A 17,376-nucleotide genomic window follows, 5' to 3' on the forward strand; every position below is an offset into this window, starting at 1 on the left:
AAAGCAGTGGAGCTGGTGGGAAAAAGGGAGAAGATCGGGCTGAGCCCCCTCCTTAAAGAGAGGAGCTGGAGCCTTGCCCTCCAGTCAGAGGGGCAGAAGAGATGAGATGAGAATACCAAACAGAAGATGAAGAAGCAGGAGAAGATGCGACATGAAACCCAATGAGATTGCTCCTGGAATAGTTCAGGTCGTCACTGGTTTATGGCTTGTGGCCTCATTTGCAGCCTTTTCATGTAGCAATATTATTCAGGAGCAGGTACTGCTATAGTCTCTTCTCCAGGTATTAACTCTGGGAAGTTTTACTTTCCATTCATAGAAAATAAGACCAAAATTTTCTAGGTTTTGGCCCTAACAAAGATGACTAGCCATAGATTCTAACATTCAGATAAACTAACTGAACACAACCATCAACTGACCTCATTTCACTGCCTGTGAGAATGACCACTGACATAGATACACTTAGAAACTAATAGTGCTGACGGCCACAGAGGCTACAGTTCAGAAACAGGCACCCTCCTTGGGCACAAGGGACACTTCAGAGTCTAGCATAATGTAGCCTTGGAGGAATTCATTAAGGCTAATGGACTGTGTGTCTTCAAAATTCTTCTGTTAAAAATGGTGAGTGGTAAAAGTTCCAGTCACAAGAGATGCTTTAGCAACAGAAAAATGATACGGGCATGCAACGGAATGGTGGGGGAGACTCAATTCACGTGTTTCCCCTAGAGGGGATCATGTTTGGAACAAACAGCCCACAGAGTTTTAAGGAAGAAAAGAAAATAGGTCAGGGCATTTACTATTGCCCTAACTAACGTGGGAGTAGTAACACACCTCTGACTATCTCTGAACACTACCAAGAAACCAAAGTACATGATAAAAACGATGGCTTCACTCCAGCTACAGCTTCCCATTTTCTTGCTGAAATCATCTATACAAGGTGCTATGGATTCCAAGATCAAGCATCATCTAAAATAAACTAGCACCATCCATATAAAAACCAAGCTGTTTTATTACTCCAATCACCCTCCTCAAGGCCACCATCATGGGGATATGGCCCTGACAAGAGGGCAGAGATGTTGGCTGTGACATGCTTGACTGGTAGTAGCTCATAATTTCATGGAATTAGCTTAAAAAAAACAATGCCCGATCACATGCATGTATGGAGTGTGTGGTAAGGACATTTTGGAATGGGAACAGTTATTGTATACTGTGTTCCATAATGAAGATCAGAGATAATTACTGCATAAATGTAAAGTCTTATTTACTCTTTGCTTTCTTCAATATATTTTGTTGAAATATATACTTTCTCCAAAACATGACACATTCTCTCTCTCTCTCTCTCTCTCTCTCTCTCTCTCTCTCTCTCTCTAACACAACCTACACTAATAGGAGGGAAATATGAGCTCCTAGAAACTCGTGATATTCTCAAATGATCTTAATGAGATCACACTGTAAACTGATCTGCCAGGAAACGGGATAGGAACAAAACCCCGGGGGATGCAATCTAAGCAGTGACTTTCTCCAAGCTTTCCTTTCACCAGGTGTTTCCATGTTAACTATGTGTGTGTATATTAAACTAAACTCCTACATTTGAACTCCCATTGACATGATCCTTTATTAACCATTGCACAAGATACAGCAAAAACCCAATGTCAATTTCCCCAATGTTCTGTAGGATCTAGCCAAATCAGGTGTTCCCACATATGCAATCATGTCTATAGTGCACCTCTCTCATTAAAATAAGGGAAAAGTGTGTAAAAAGGCTGTCATCCTTGTGACTCAACAACTGTGGCATAACAGGTTTTCTACTCCTGGGGGAAAAAGAATTTGGATGTTGTATTTCATGTGTTACGCCCAGTAATACACACAATCTGATAGGTGGCCCTAGTAGATAAGAGTGCCGGAGTTCAAATCCTAACCTTAGACACTTATTAGCTGTGTGACCCTGAACAAGTCACTTAACTTCTGCCAGCTTCAGTTTCCCCAACTGCAAAATGGGAATAATTCTAGCTGTGTGACTCTGTCTGTCTGCCTCAGTTTCCTCATTTATAAAATTGGGGATAATAATGGTACTTACCTTCTAGGGTTCAAACAAGGATCAAACAAGATATTTTATGGGAAACACTTCACAAACCTTCAAAGTTTCCATAAATGCTGGCTATTATTATTAGACTACATAGTATGCTCTCTACTTTCTCGGTGTTGTAGAACTATTGTCCTACTACAGAATTCCACAATTCTACAGAATTAAGATTTTATTTAGACTTCAGCACGGTGAGGGGCAGGGATTTTGCTGGTTTGGGCACTCCCTTTCACCAATACAGATCATCTCTTGCTAGGAGCTTGGTAAAAGGTCTTTGAAAGTCAGTTTGGCTGAAAGTTTCCTATTCCTGAAGATGGCCTGGCAACAAGCTCCTCTGACCTTTCCTAGGTCTTTGGACCACAGGGATATAATCTATTGCCAGGCCCTTACTCAAGGCTTTCTGAACTTGGCACAGGCTGCCAGGGCTTGTGCTCTTCTTCTGACACAGACTTTGAGGTGCCAAGGCTTTCCTCTAAGCCATGATCAGGAATTAGCCTGGATCTTTTGTGGATTCTCCAGGATTTTAATGCTTAAAAGTATACTCATTTGGATCTGATGATGGATAACAAGTCTTAAAGACCTTGGTAGTCTACGTGATGCTTGTTTCTCATTCCAGTGCTAGTTGGAGAGTATTCAGAAAATGTCCTTTTCTGGTCTTGCTGCAGTTATTTGGTTCTATGTTTTTAAGGCACTCCTTTCTCCTTCCAGCTCCCAACAGTATCTTAGCAAGCTACCAGGATTCAGTCCAAATGAGATCTTGATTTTGAATATATGAATGTACTAAATCAGATCAAAGAAACAATGTGAAGTGAAAGGGGTTTTCTGTCTTAATCCCATTCCCTTTACTTTTCGCCTTCGTTATAAAGCCATAAAAGCTTTTCAAAGTGCACGAATTCATTTGGCAATCTTACCCCTACTCTTTCAAACTGGAATGACAACAATAAAGCAAGACATATTTATGTCCCAGTAATCTGTACTTTACAGTTAAAACTCTCTAAAATAATCAAAGAAAAAAAATACAACTATGAACTACAAGTATTTATATTCAGAAGACCCCAAGAGCTTAGGGTAACTTCAAAGATCATTGAGGTCTTGGCTCCTGGTCTCTAGTCAGCAAAACAGTTCAAGGTAGGTAGCGTAACAGTGCTGGACTGCTGAGTCAGGAAGACCTGAGTGTGACTCCTCCCTCTGAAACTTATTAGTTATTTGACCCTAGGCAAGTCACTCAACCACTCTGTACCTCAGTTTCCTCATCTGTAAAATGAGGCAGTTGGACTTGATGGCCTCTAAGTCCCATTCAACTCTAAATCAACAAACCATCAAGAGCTGTTTACACTGTTCTTATCTAAGGTTCTTAAAAGATTTAAAAGTAAGAAGCTTACTGTCAAAAACTCTTTTTGTATCACCGTATTATATTTCTCTAGACCATTCCTTTATCCCCATCCCTCCATAATCTTTCCTCTTTTCAATAAATCAACAAGTGTTCTGAGATCCATGCAATCTTCTTCCCTTCCTTCTTGCTACCATCTCTCACATCTCTGTTATTCTCTTACCTTTCTCAATGACTTCCGTCCCATCCATCCCCTACCATTATCCCTGATGGCCCTAAAGTTTTCACATCGATAACCCTGCTCATATCCTGACCATACAGCTCAAATCCAATGACCTTCTTTTCAACAATTCAGACACGATCCTATCTATCTTTAAGTTCACCCTCTGACCTCCAAGACCCAGAATGCTGAGATGTCACTCTTTAACTGCAACCTTCTAACACTTTCTTCTGTCCCACATTCTTGCCTTAAGTTTGCTCAATCTTCATCCTTTCCACTCTAATCTCATACTCCAGTCTATATCCCAACTAGTTTACCTCTGAATGAATGGAGGGCTTTTCTAGCTCTCTACATTTTTGCGTATTGTTATCTGCCTTCAGTTCCTCCCTTCCCCCCAAATTACTACCTATCCTTCAAACCTCAAGCCACATGCCAACCAGCTACTCTATAAAGTCCAAAGCCTACTTCCACTGAGATGAAAGCACCTACCGAGCTTATGACCTTTTGGGCAGAAGGATGGCATGACTGGAGTGGTACTTTCAATGGACTGGAATGGAAACAGACTGAAGGCAAGAGGACCAAACAGTAGGCCAATAATACAGGGTGTCCCTAAAGTCTGGACACATAGGAAATTCATTAACATCTCATTAACCACAGAAGACTGTGTTGTTCAGTGACTTCTTTTTCTGGGGTATGCTAAAGGAGAAGGTGTACTCAATGAAAATCACAGATGCAACACACTTGATTGAACGCATAAAGAGTGAATGTGCTAAAACTGACGGCAATGTGGAGTTAGTGCATCAAGTTCATGTGAACCTTACAAAGCACATCAACTTTTACATCACAAATGATGGAAATCATATTGAAGATGTTATCTGTTAATATTCCAATTAAATAAAATGCTGTTGAAAATTTCATTCATTTCTTGAAAATATGCATTTTTGCCTATGTGTCCAGACTTTAGGAACACCCTGTGGAATCACAAAGAATTCAGGGTCTGAATTTAGGTGGTTAATGATAGGAGTTGAAAAGAATGGAAGAATGCTGGCCTTTTAGCATTGGACAGTGCCTTAACGGGGGTGCCCTCCACCCCACCCCAGTCTGAAGTTCTGCGATATATGAATTTCTACTTTTAAAAGTAAAGCTAAGTCATAGATCAAACCTAGCACTGTGGTTTTTGTTGTCATGGATGTTGTTATTAATACTTACCGTATATCAAAACTGAAAATGCAACCCACATTTTGGGAAACTCCTTGCCCAAGTAGGAGAAACTTTTGAATTAGGAATAATTTATCACAATAAATCACACAAAGGCCATTGAGCATTAAAGGGAGGTGGGGGGGGGCAGATGGTTTGGAGCCAGGCAGAACTGTGTCTATCCAAGTCCTACTTTTGTGACTAGCAGTGTGACTCTAGGTAACTCTCTTAAGACTCTAAGTCACAGAGAAGGTGATGATCTGCAATGGTGGAAGAAATTTCCTCATCTCTAAAGTCCTTATACCAATGAAGTCACCAGTCCAATCTCTATCCCATTATTGCAATGCTTTTTCCTTACACATTAATAGTATTTTTCCTTGAAGTATGGCTTTCTATAGTCTCATAAATCCACATGTTAAAAGTGCAATGAGTTTTTTATTTTGTTCTAATTTTTAAACTCCCCCTCCCCCCATACACATAACTGATGTTCCCAATCCTAAACAGATCATTCCAAGGTCACTCTAAGCCTGTTTATTGGCATTTAGCATGACCATATCAAATAGAGTTCACCATCACCTCCCAACATCACTGACTATACATTATTTTTAGGTCAACTGTGAGATCCAACCAGGTCCCTATATCTATCAGCAAGGACAATAGAGCCTCAAATTGATTTGTTGCTGAAGACTCATCTTGTGACCCTCACATGGACACTGGCATTAAGAAGGCTGGCACAAGACTAGAAGACACTTTATAAGCCTAGAGGAGTGCGCCCATCATCTGGAAGTACCTGAGGGAGCTATTAGCAGCTCTCACATTTCTCGTAGTTGCCATCCATCCAAGATCTGTCTGGGCCCAAGTCATCTCTGTAATAACACATATCCTACCGGAATATACGTGAGTTGCACATCGGGGTTTTGCTTTCACCTTTTAGAGTCATGTTTACCATATGATTATTAACTTAAGGGAACATTAGCTGCTAGATGTTGGGAAAGGGGCAGGAAAGCATGATCTCTTCAACCCATGAAGTTTGAAAAGATGTAAGAGACTTGGTTAAGGTAGAACTGACAAGACTTAGGAGTGATCTGAATATACAGTGTGGGGGGAAGGAAAGGCCAAATATGCCTCTGAGGTTTTGAACCTGAATGACTTAAGAGGAAGGTGGCACCATTGACAGAATCAGGGAAGTTAGGGGGAGGGACCACTTTGAGGGTGAAGAATTTTGGACATCTTGAGTTTGAGATGCTGATAGCAGTAAGATGGGGATACTTAACAGGCAGTTGGAAAGTTCAGGATAGGATCTCTGGGGAGATAGGTGGGATGGAAATCTAGAGGCTCCAACTAGAGCAATGGGAGTGTTTAAGATCATTTAAAATCATCAGGAGAGAGAATGGCAGGAGCAGAACATTAATGACAGTATCTTGGGGAAGCCAGGGCTTAAGGGATGGAGAGAGAACAAGACACAAAGAAAAAGGAAGGGAAAACAGTCGCAGAGGTAGGAGGAGAATATTCAGAGTACAGAGAGTGCCCTTACAGGGAAGCCAAAGGAAACAGTGATAGTTAAGAACAAGGGCACTGATCTACAATGTTCAGTGTTGCGGAGGGGCTCATCATGACAATGAAGATGGGCAAACAAAACTGGATTTACTGCGAGGCAGGGCCTCGTTCCCCTTAGAGAGGGCTGTTTTAGTAGTCATAGAGATGGGGGTAGGATTCCCATGGCTGGTGCAGAGCCATCTTTTTAGAAGACTGGGAACAGTAGCTTGAAGGGGTGGGCACAGCCAAGGGAAGAGTTTGTTGCTTGTTTGCCTTCAAAGCATGGGGAAATGAGAGAATATTTGCAAGCTAAGGTAAAAGAGCAAGCAGAGATGGAGGGTCCTTAGGAACAAAAAAGCCGGATTAGTGGAACAGGATCACTGAGGGGGGTACAGAATAAATACTTATGTTGAGCTGATTCTGTGCCCAGCACTGTGCTAAGAAGTTTACAAATATTATCTCATTTGCTTCTCTCAACAAATCTGGGAAGTAGGTACTATTCTTATCCCCATTTCACAATTGAGGCACACAGAACTTAAGTGACTTGCCCAGGGTCTTACAGTAAAACGAGTATCTGAGGTTGAATTTGAGCAGCACTCAATCTAGTGCACCGCCTAGTAGCTGGAAATGGAGTGAGAAGGGATAGAATGAATGAGAGGAAGGGGATAGGGGCCAGGGTTAGTTTTTGTAAAGAAGAAAGTGATTTCTTCTCTAAGACTACAAAGTTCCCCAAAACGGAGAAAACTAATCTTTTGCCCTAGCTGGTCCGTTCCAGTTTTTTTTCGATAAGCCTGACAGTTCACAAGTTTCCTCATGTACCATCCAAATTGTCTCCTAAAGACAATGAATCACAGTCCTTCCTGTTCAGTGCTTTGTGGAGATGGAGAACAAGCAACCAGTATTCTCTTAATAGACTTTCCTTTTCTTAAATGCAATTACTCAGTTATCCTTGAGGAACTTATTTCTCATCTCTGCTAAAGACCCTACTTGTGGCTTAGATAGGACTCCAGTTTTTCCAAGGTTTGTAAAAGCAAAATACAAAATTTTTCAGGTCAGATTAAGTCAGACTAAAAAGAGAGTGACAATAGGTATCTATCACCTGAGATCAAGTTCAGATAGGAACATCACAATAAAGGTGGTCATCAGATAATGAACTAACCATGGGCAATTCACTTCACTTGCCTGGGTCTCAGTCTCTTCATTTCTAAAACAAGAGGTTTGGACTAGATGAGCAACGCAGCCCCTTCAAGCTCTAAATCTATGGTCCTATGAATTTTTTAAAATCATAACTCATGAAAACCACCTACTAAGATATAGAAGTACTGTGATTTGCAATCATGGAGAGAGTATACACACCTGTAAAACTATAGTTCTTTGAAAATAGAATTATTTTCTTATGCAGGTGTATTAGAATTAACATACTAATTAATTAATGTGTTAATACAAGTGTATTAGTTATTCTAGATAAGCAATGTACCCAGAGACAGTACATCAGTTCTATGTGTGAATTAACCAATGACTTGTCAAAGTACTGCCTATAAAATTTAGTCTTAAGAATTAGTGATGATCCCAACCTTCTGGAAATAAAGTCTGCCCTAAGCTACATTTCCTAAGATATGTACAAGTTTGAGTCATATTTTAATTTTCCCCTCAGAAACAATTTCTAGAAAATAAAAATAATCAAGCTGTGCATGGTTGTAGGGAAAACCCCAGAGGCCTTCCAAGGTCTGTTGGGTATTTGCAAGCCTTCTTAGGAGCTGTATATTTGGAACAAGGCACTCCCAGAGCTCAGAGTGAAATCAGGCTTTTGATGCCCAATATTTTTCATAAGCTGTTGGCACTTGAACACAATTTTCCAAAATGTCTGAAGCCAATGTATAAATCATTCATCATAAGAAACTATAAACTTTTGTCACAGAATTAAAGGAAAGATTCATCTTTCAAAACTCTAAAAGCAAAGTAATGCTTTAAAGAAGTAAACCTAAATGACCCAAGATTTGTACATTTTCCATACTGTCCTCTACAGCTAGGGGAAAGCAAACCAATGGTTCTCAGGCAAAGAGCAATGCCCCTAAATCACATGAGTCATGATGATAGGAGAGATGGTTCAGGTCTTTATGACATTTTAAGTTTCCCAGCATTTTAAAATCTTTTAAAGCAAGTTTTCAAATGAGATGACTTTTTGAAAAGTAAGGTCATACAGCTGACTTCTTTACTGAAACCTAAGGAGATGATTTTTTTTAAATCCCAAGAGGTTTATTCAAAAACTCTTAAGAACAGCAATAACTACTATTAACTAATAGTAATAACTGAATGGTAAAACACAAAAACAACTTCTCAGTGACTGCATGCCAGGAATTCTTACAAACATCATAAGCCAGTCCTTACACTAAGATTGGAAAAAATAGAAAGATCACTGATGTAGGTCCCTGCCCTCTAAGAGATTACAGGATAAGGTAGCAAGGGTATACACATAATGCAAAGTAGAATGTAAGAGGGTAACAAAGCAGTAGAGTGGGTGAGGGGAGTAAAAGATTGTGTGTGTGTGTGTGTGTGTGTGTGTGTGTGTATGTGTATGTGTGTATGTGTGTGTGTTGGGGAGGAGCTGGGAGGTCGATGTCAAGGAAATTTTCAGGAAGGAGGCAGCATTTCAGCTTCATCCTGAAGGATGATTTCAACAGGTAGGGACAATGGAGAGATTATAATAAGTGAGGGAACAGCTGGAACAGGGCACTGAAGCAGAGAAACAAAAATTGATCATGGAATTTTAAGTAATCTAGTTTGACGATTGCATGCCATAAGACACACATAAGACATATTTTAGGTGATAACCATCATCATCATAACTGACTTTGATACAGTACTTTACATACATATAAGCAACATGGAGAGGCTGGTCGTAGCTAGACTGAAGGTACCCTTGGATGCCAAGCTAAAGACTTTGTACTTTATTTGGTGAGAATTAAGAGGTAAGATAATCTACTTGGAAAGCAAATTTGGAGGTTCAACAAGAATGGAAAAGATCTGGAACAGTCACTGTGAAGAAAGCATTACAGAGTCTATAAGAAGAAAAGCTTGGTTGAACAGTAGTAAGGTCCCAGGGGAGATTAACTAAGACATATTTTTAGTAGAACCAATCAATAGTTTCACGACAGAGTTACAGAGTTGAAAGGCACAGTTATTTACAACAATGTCTGTGAATAACAGTTGCCTCTATAATACTCAATGACTAGTCATCCAGTTTGTTCTTGAAGATCTTCATGGAGGGGATACCCGCCATCATCTGAAGCCTACTATTCCACTTTTGGACAGCTCAAAAATCCTTACATTGAATCTAAATCTATCACTGTGTGAAACTTCTACCCTTTGGCCCCTGGGTCTTCCCTCTGGAGCAAATTAGAATACATAATCCTCCCACATGACAGTCCTTTTGAATACTTGAAAACAATTACCAGATTCCCCTAAAGAACTTTATTCTCTAGGCTGAACAAAAAAGGAATATTTCCTGCCCTAAAAGAGCTTATATTCTGTCTGGGGAAACAGGTACATTTATAAGTTGGTATTAAAAATATACAAAGTAGATATAAGATTTTTTTCCACTCATACAGATGACACTGTTTCAGCTGACCTTTGAAGGAGGCCAGAGATTCTAAGATCTGGAGATGAGGAGGAAGTGTGTTCCAGACATGAAGGACAACCTGTGAAAGGACATGGAAAAAGAAGATAAAATATCATACACTAGTGACAGCAAGCAGATCAGAGTGGCTACACTACAGAGGATATGAAGTGTATGAAGTATATCACAAATTTGGAAACTCAGACAAAAGCCAGTTGGGAGAGGCTTTCAAATGTCAAGCAAATACATTTTTGTTTGATCTGAAGAGCTGGGGGCGGGGTGGGGTCCACTGGATCTTCTCAAGCAAGAGAAGAACATGATCTGTCATTTAAGAATATCACGTTGGCAACTATATGAAGAATGAATTGGAGAGGGGAGAGGATAGAGGAAAAGGTGACCAATCAGAAAGCCATTATGATAAACTAGGTCAGACATGTGGAGGGCCTGAAGTAGGGTGGTGGTTGTGTGAGCATAAACAAGGAGAAGGATATGAGAGATGTTGTAAAGGAAGAAATGAGATGACTCGACAACTGATTAGATAACAGCATTGAGGAAGTGTGAGTTGAGGATAATTCTAAGGTTATGAACCTAGGAGTTCAGAAGGATGGTGTTGCCTTTAACAGAAACAGGAAAGCAGGAAAGAAGGATGGATTTGGAAGAGAAATATGTTGAGATATTTTGGTCATAATGAGTTTGAGATGCCTGGATCACATCCAGTTGGCAAAGTCTCATAGGCAACTGGAGCTCAGAAGAGATTGAGCCTGGATACACAGCTTTTTGGGAGATATTTGCATAGAAAGGGCAGTTGGATCAAAGGGAATTGATGAGATTGCCATCCACTGAGAGAGTGTGGAGAAGCGGTCCAAGGACATGGCTATGGGTAGACCCACAGTTATTGGGCCTTCTATGGATAATGATAAAGCAAAGGAAACTGGGATGGACCGGTCAGAAAGGTAGGAAAGGAATCACGAAAGCCATGCTGCCAAACCCAGGAAGGAGAGAAAAGCCAGGAGGGCTATGCGGCCAAAAGCCTCAGATGCTAGGGATGTAAAAAAGGATGAGGACTGAGAACAGGCCATTTGATCTGGGAACTATTCTTTGGAGGGAGATGTTTCAATTGATTGATAAGGTTAGACACAGTATAGCAAGGGGCTGAGGAGAGAAAATGGAAACAATTAGGGCAGATGACTTTTTTCCTAGTTTTATAGAGCGAGGGAGCAGAGAGGGGATGATATCTGGAGAGGATGGCAGGTAGGACCAAGTGCTTCTTGTTTTTATGATGGGGGAGACCTGGTTGGGCCTGCAGGCAGCAGAGAAGAAGCCAACAGAAAAGGAAAAATTGGGTCTTGTCTCCTCTATTAGATTATAAACTCAAGGAGGCCAAGGACATACTGAGCTTTGAATCTCTCTCCAAATATCTCCCAACTTCCCAGCTAAACTAACACCTGCTTTTTGCTATATGTGTATGCTCATACTGAGTGGGGGTGAATCATATATTTGTATTTCCTTGTCTTTTTTCATGGTCAGTGAGTACAGTAACTATGTAGGAACGTTAACAGAACATTCCTGAACCTGCTGTCCATTCTGGAGGCTTCCTCCTAGGCAGACAACGAACCTGAGATTACAGAATGGACCAATGAGATTGATCAAAAACAAAGAAGGGCGATTTTATCCATCTCAAAATGGGGGAGGGAATTGTTGTGTTTGTCCTTTGTTCTCGAAGAGGACCATGACACCAGGGAAGTGATGACATGACTTGCAGCTGACTTTGATTTGAGTGAAGGAGGGCTGTGCAAGGTCACCAGCCTCACTTTCTCCTCCAGTGCCATCTGGGTCCAGTGGCCTGATATTCACCAGGAAAAATGGAGATGGCCCAAGATGCATGGAGGAGGGAATATTCTGGAAGGGAAAACATTAATCTCTCTTCTGGTTCACAAGAGATCCTGACACAGAGATGTGGGGCTTCTGACCTACAGAAGATCAAGAGTGATGACAGATCTGGGGAACTCAGGATAGGCAGACTTAGTTTACCTACTCTGAGGTGGTTTTCCCATATATGCACGTCTGATTACCTTCCCATGTTTTCATTTCTAATTTGTGTACTCTCCGTGTCCTCGCAAATAAAACATAGCAACACATTTCTTATGATCCTGAGTGTGTGGTCTCAGAGGATAGGAAGGGAAAGAGGATGTGGATACTCAAACTGAGTATGCACTTACAGGGGAAATGGTAGAATGGGGGGAGGTACTGGGTTTGTCAGCTCCCTGAATTCAAGAAGCTAAGCACTCCCAGGGACCAAAAGTTTCAGGAGCCAGACTCCTCAAACTGGGGTTTGGTGGTAACGGCAAATTTGGAAAGAAGTGAAAGGTAGATAGGCTTAGAGTCAAAGACAAAAGTCCCCTCAACTGATAAGTTGTGCATTCTTTGAGCAAAGGGGAATGTTTTATCTTTGTACCTTCTAAACTAACATGTTACCTTCTATACAAAAGACACTTATTAAAAGTATTTGTTGAATTTAAAGAAACTGAATGCCCAGAAAGTTGACTGACATTTATTTGTAAGGCCTAAGGGGCAAGACTAGATCTGTCCAGGAAAGGCCTTTTAGTTTGCATTTCCTTATTTATCTGTGCTTAATTTTCTACTATTAAAAGGTTTCTTTGACTCGATTAGTGTCCAGTTATTGGTCAGATGCATACATGTAGGAAGCCAGTAGACAAAAGATAAACTGGGAAAAGTCAGTGATTGATTTTTGTGCTTCAGAAACCCTGAAACCCTAGGGAGTTTAGTGGGGGTGAAGCTAGTAATGAATTACTCCAATAGGCAGGCAAAGTTGGGGGATCTGTAAGAGACAGGGTTCTGGTAGAAGTCTGGGGCTCAAGAACAAGGGCTACATTCTCCCTTTCCCTCACTGGAGTCCAAGTTCAGACTGCTAGACTTACCCTTTGAATGCCGGTCAACTAGAACTCAGCAATTACAGTTTCTGCTGGAGGAATTCCTAAAGAGAAATCAGAGGCATGTTGTTATATTTTATGTATGCAGTACAAATATCAAAGACAATGCATTTATCTATGTTTTTTAAAAGTTTTCGATACTTGCCTATACGACAGTTTTAATTATGATAAATTTATAAGCATATACAAGTGTTGGATTTTAAATTTCTACTGTTTTTGAAGAGCTCACTACCTTAATATTTTTTTGAAACGTTTGAAATGATATGAAGGGTGTTTCTCTAAATAAGAAAACACTGAATATACTGTGCTGATCTAACTATGTAGGAATTCTGAACGTTTTATGATCAAAAAAATTGAAATAAGACTACATTATTCATGTAGAACATTACAACTAATAAAGTATGCATTATACTCCTGAGGCCCAATCCATTCTGAAACTGCAGGGTACAGCTGTTGTACTCTCAAACATTTACCCCTATCCACAGGGACATTTTGCTGGGAATATATGCATAATGAAGGCTCTCTCATGGTGATGATAACCCATTATTCTGGTTCCGGATATTACTCTCCGACGGTAGAAACAGTCAAATGTGGCTCCATTTTCCAATTAAGGTTAATATCATACCATGTGACCTGATTTTAAAATGTTTTGTTGGTGCCTTTTGTCTGTACATCATTGTCATTTGGAGGAAATCTCTTCACGCCACCCTTCACAGACTAAACTTCCCTCTTACTCTATGGGATAAAAATAATTAAGGAGAAATATCTGATATAGTAACCACATCTGACTGTCTATATAACATTCAGCTCTAGTTACGACCCTGTTTGCTTTGGCTTTGAGGAAGAAGAATGTAAATGCCAGCTATACGCAACCCGCTTTCAAAAAGCTATAGCAAATCACCCCTCTTTCCTTCCCCTCACCAGTGACACAGATAAAGTAAAAAGTAAGGAAAAGTGAAAAGCCCGCAAATATTTGTAGTCAAGACAAAAATGAGAAAAGGATACAGTGGTTCCAAGAGAACCAGTTGCCTACAGAGTCTGCCAAGATGGCTATTTTGTTGCTTGAATGCAATACATTGGAGTCAAGACTATGGAAATTCATCAAAGGAAACACCAATGAATTAAGGGAGGGAGAGAGAGAGTTTTGTTTTGTTCAGGCCTAAGAGGTAATTTCCAAAATGGCTATATATATATATATATATATATATATATATATATATATATATGTATGTATATATATATATACACATATACACACACACGCATATATATATATATATATATGTGTATATATATATATTGGAAGACCTGTAACTGATGATCAGAAAGCTTTTCAACATATTACCTGTTGTTCTTAAGTTGCCAAATGACACCCCAAGGAGAAGAGCAGCTCTTTGCAATAGCTAAGGATAAGAAGGGCACAGCAGGCTAATCTGCTTTTGAGCAGAACGCAAGGCCCAGATCCCTTTAGCGGGAGAGCTGAGAGATCAGCCTTTGACACTTGCCCCTGCCTCTTTCTCACTGGCTGTGATCCTATGAACTAACAAAACTTCCTGCTGTTTCCGCAGTGCCAGGGGGGAGAAATTCAAAGCCCAGGTCCACATCTTGAAGAAGGTTCCCCACCAACACTAAACATTTGTCTTTTAGTTTGAGAAATCTTGCAAGACAGAGGGCTAGGAGGCCCATGAGCACTCCAATAGGTCTGAATGCCGTGTGAATGGATGGGTCTTTCCATTTCTTCAGTCCTGTGTAGAATGAACAATCACCTAGAGTTCACTAGCTCTTCTGGGTTAACCAAGGGTGTTAAACAACTTACAGTGCCATTTACTGGTCTTTAAAGGTTTGCACGGTGTTTTCTACAGAAATAATCTTCATGAATAAATAACAAAAAGATTCCCATACTAGCTCTATTAGGTCATGGTGGGATGTTAGAATGAAGACATGAACTTTGAGTAAAGAAAAACTTGGCTTCAAATTCCACTGCTAAATCTTAGCAGCTATGATCTTGGTAGGAATCTCTCAAATCTTATCTTCTTCATCTATAAAATGAGGATGATCATACCGAGACGCAGCTATGGCTCAGTGGATAGAGAGCTGGCATCAGTCAGAAAGACCTGTGTTCAAATTCTGCTTGACAGACACTTAACCCCTCGGTGTCCTAGGAAACTCTCAAAATTTATAAGTTGCAAAGCAGGTGCCGATTTGCATTGGTAGAGGAATTTTCTTTCCTGGAAACTCCCTCTACCAATAAAATCAGAGGTCTAGTTTTTTAAAAAAAATTACCTCTAAGTTTCTGCCTCACAGGATTGTTGTGATGAGGAAATAAGGTTATGTCTCTAAGTTGTAAAACTTAAAAGTCCACTAGAAATGTCCACCCCTATTATTAGTGAGGAAGCCGACTATCTGCCCCTGGCCAGGGCCTTGCACACCACAGATACTTGCCAGGAACTCATAACCAATTAAAAAGAGTCTTGTTGTTTGCTTAGACTGCAGGGGATTTGAACCTGAGGTCCGTGAACCTTAAAAATTTTTTTTGACAATTATATTTCAACATTTGGTTTCCTATGTAATCTTATGTGTTTTATTTTATGTACTTGAAAATGTTATTCCAAGAAGAGGCCCACAGGCTTCATCACAGTGCCAAAAGGCTCCATGCAACAGAAAAAACGAAAGTTAAGAACCTCTAGCTTAGAGATGTTTATTCTTATTCTCTTCTAAAACTCTGGAGGAGGAGGAGGAGGAGGAGGAGGAGGAAGTTGTAGCTAAGACCTTATAGGAAGGCAAAAGAAAGGAAATTTAGTGTGGCTACCAAGATGCTAAGGGGCCGAGAGGGACCATGACAGTTGATTATGCGCCCTTCCCTTCTACCTCCCAAAAGAGCAGTTTGCTACAGCGGTCTGTAGGGGAATTATTAGTGAAAACAAAAAAAGACTTGGGGGAGAGGGTCTCATTTCCAGCAAGTATGGAGAGCGTGGTGAAATCTGTAGGCACCTGTACTATATGTGGTGCTGGTGTTTCTGACATGGTCAAATAATTCATGGATATTAGTGTGTCAGTGTGATCCAATGGAAAGAACATGGGATTTGGAATCAGAGGACCTGAGTACTCCAGATATCCCATGTGATACTTGTGTGACTTTTGGCAAATCACTTAAGTTCTTAGGTTATAACCTCTGTGAGAAGCCCATTCCCTAATCTGATGAAGGAGGAGTTTGGACTAGATGACCTCTAACATCCTTTTCAGCTCTAAGTCTATGATACTATGACCCGTCCCCCTTAAGAGACAATGATGAGGTTCAAGGATTGGCCCTCGGGCCTGAAGACTTTCAGGGAAAATGAAGAATTCCTTAAATCAAAACAAAATGGAATCAGGAAGGGTTTCAACGTGAACACAAGGAAGAGAGAGAACGGGATCCTGACCCGTGTGAAATGGGGTGTGTGTGTGTAAGAATGTGCCAGAAGAGGAAAAGAAGAAACAGATGAGGCTCTTCCTGAAGAAGTGGGGCTGGGCCTTCTGATGAAGAAAAAGCCAGTCAACTTCCAAGGAATGGTGATGGGGAGGGACTACAGGTACTAGACCAACCATGCAAGGTCAAGGGGAGAAGAGAGTGCTGAATGGTGACTGAAGATTCCTGCTAAGGGATAATAATGTCAAGCCAAGTCAATAAGCAACTGTTAAGTGCCTACCATAGGCCAGACACTGCGCTAAGCACCGGGGATTGAAAGAAGGGCAAACCCCCAAAACAAAACCAATCCTTGCTCCTTGGGAGCTCAGTCTAATGAGGAAGACAGTATGTAAATAACTATGTATAGTTATAAAAAGACAAGTTATAAAAAGGAAAAATTGGATATAATCAACAGGAGGAAGGGCACTGAGAAAAGCTTCCTGGAGAAGGTGGAATTTCAATTGAGATTGAAGGCAGCCAGGCAGCAGAGGACGGGGAGGATCCTGGGTATGAGGGACAGTGGGAGAAAATGCACCAAGTCAGCAGATGGGAAACTGGGGAGAATGTAGTTCTGAGGACAAAACATAACAAAAAACAAATGATTCTCATGCAAAGGAAACAGGGGAGTTGTCTAAAGAGACTGATATGAGCAATACATGGGGAATTCATCAAGCAACCGAGCTTTAAAAAGATATTTACAGGAGAGGGAAGCAAGGATAGGTAACAGATGATGAAGACTTCTGAAAGCATGTCATGGTCTGGTGAGAATATCATCAGGAAAGCTACCGCTCATGATGAGCTGAGGTTGGCAAGCAAGACTAAGGACAAGAGAAGCTGTGTGTGTGTGTGCACGTGGGCGTCTGTGTACACGAGCCCATATGCACACACATGGTATGTACTGGTTTAAATAAGAAAAAGAAAAGCCTCAAAGGAGAAATAAGAAACGGTGCCCAGGATGATCAGAAACAACGGAGAGAAGTTTTTGCTCAACAATTATTTCG

General features: G+C 40.6%; 1 protein-coding gene across 2 annotated transcripts in view; it reads right to left on the reverse strand.

Moving 5' to 3' along the window:
- Positions 1-17,376, reverse strand: part of LRRC8B (leucine rich repeat containing 8 VRAC subunit B) — a 104,323-nt gene that overhangs the window by 25,314 nt on the left and 61,633 nt on the right. The window contains exons 2-3 of one of the 2 annotated variants that reach the window (XM_036756573.1): positions 12,919-12,974; positions 9,992-10,061 (exon numbers count right to left, since the gene is read on the reverse strand). The gene's annotated coding sequence lies outside the window, so the exon portion shown is untranslated. The remainder of the gene's footprint in view (positions 1-9,991; positions 10,062-12,918; positions 12,975-17,376) is intronic. The other variant, XM_036756572.1, reaches the window with a different exon arrangement.

Source organism: Trichosurus vulpecula, chromosome 4, assembly GCF_011100635.1.
Source record: "Trichosurus vulpecula isolate mTriVul1 chromosome 4, mTriVul1.pri, whole genome shotgun sequence".
Taxonomy (NCBI): domain Eukaryota; kingdom Metazoa; phylum Chordata; class Mammalia; order Diprotodontia; family Phalangeridae; genus Trichosurus; species Trichosurus vulpecula.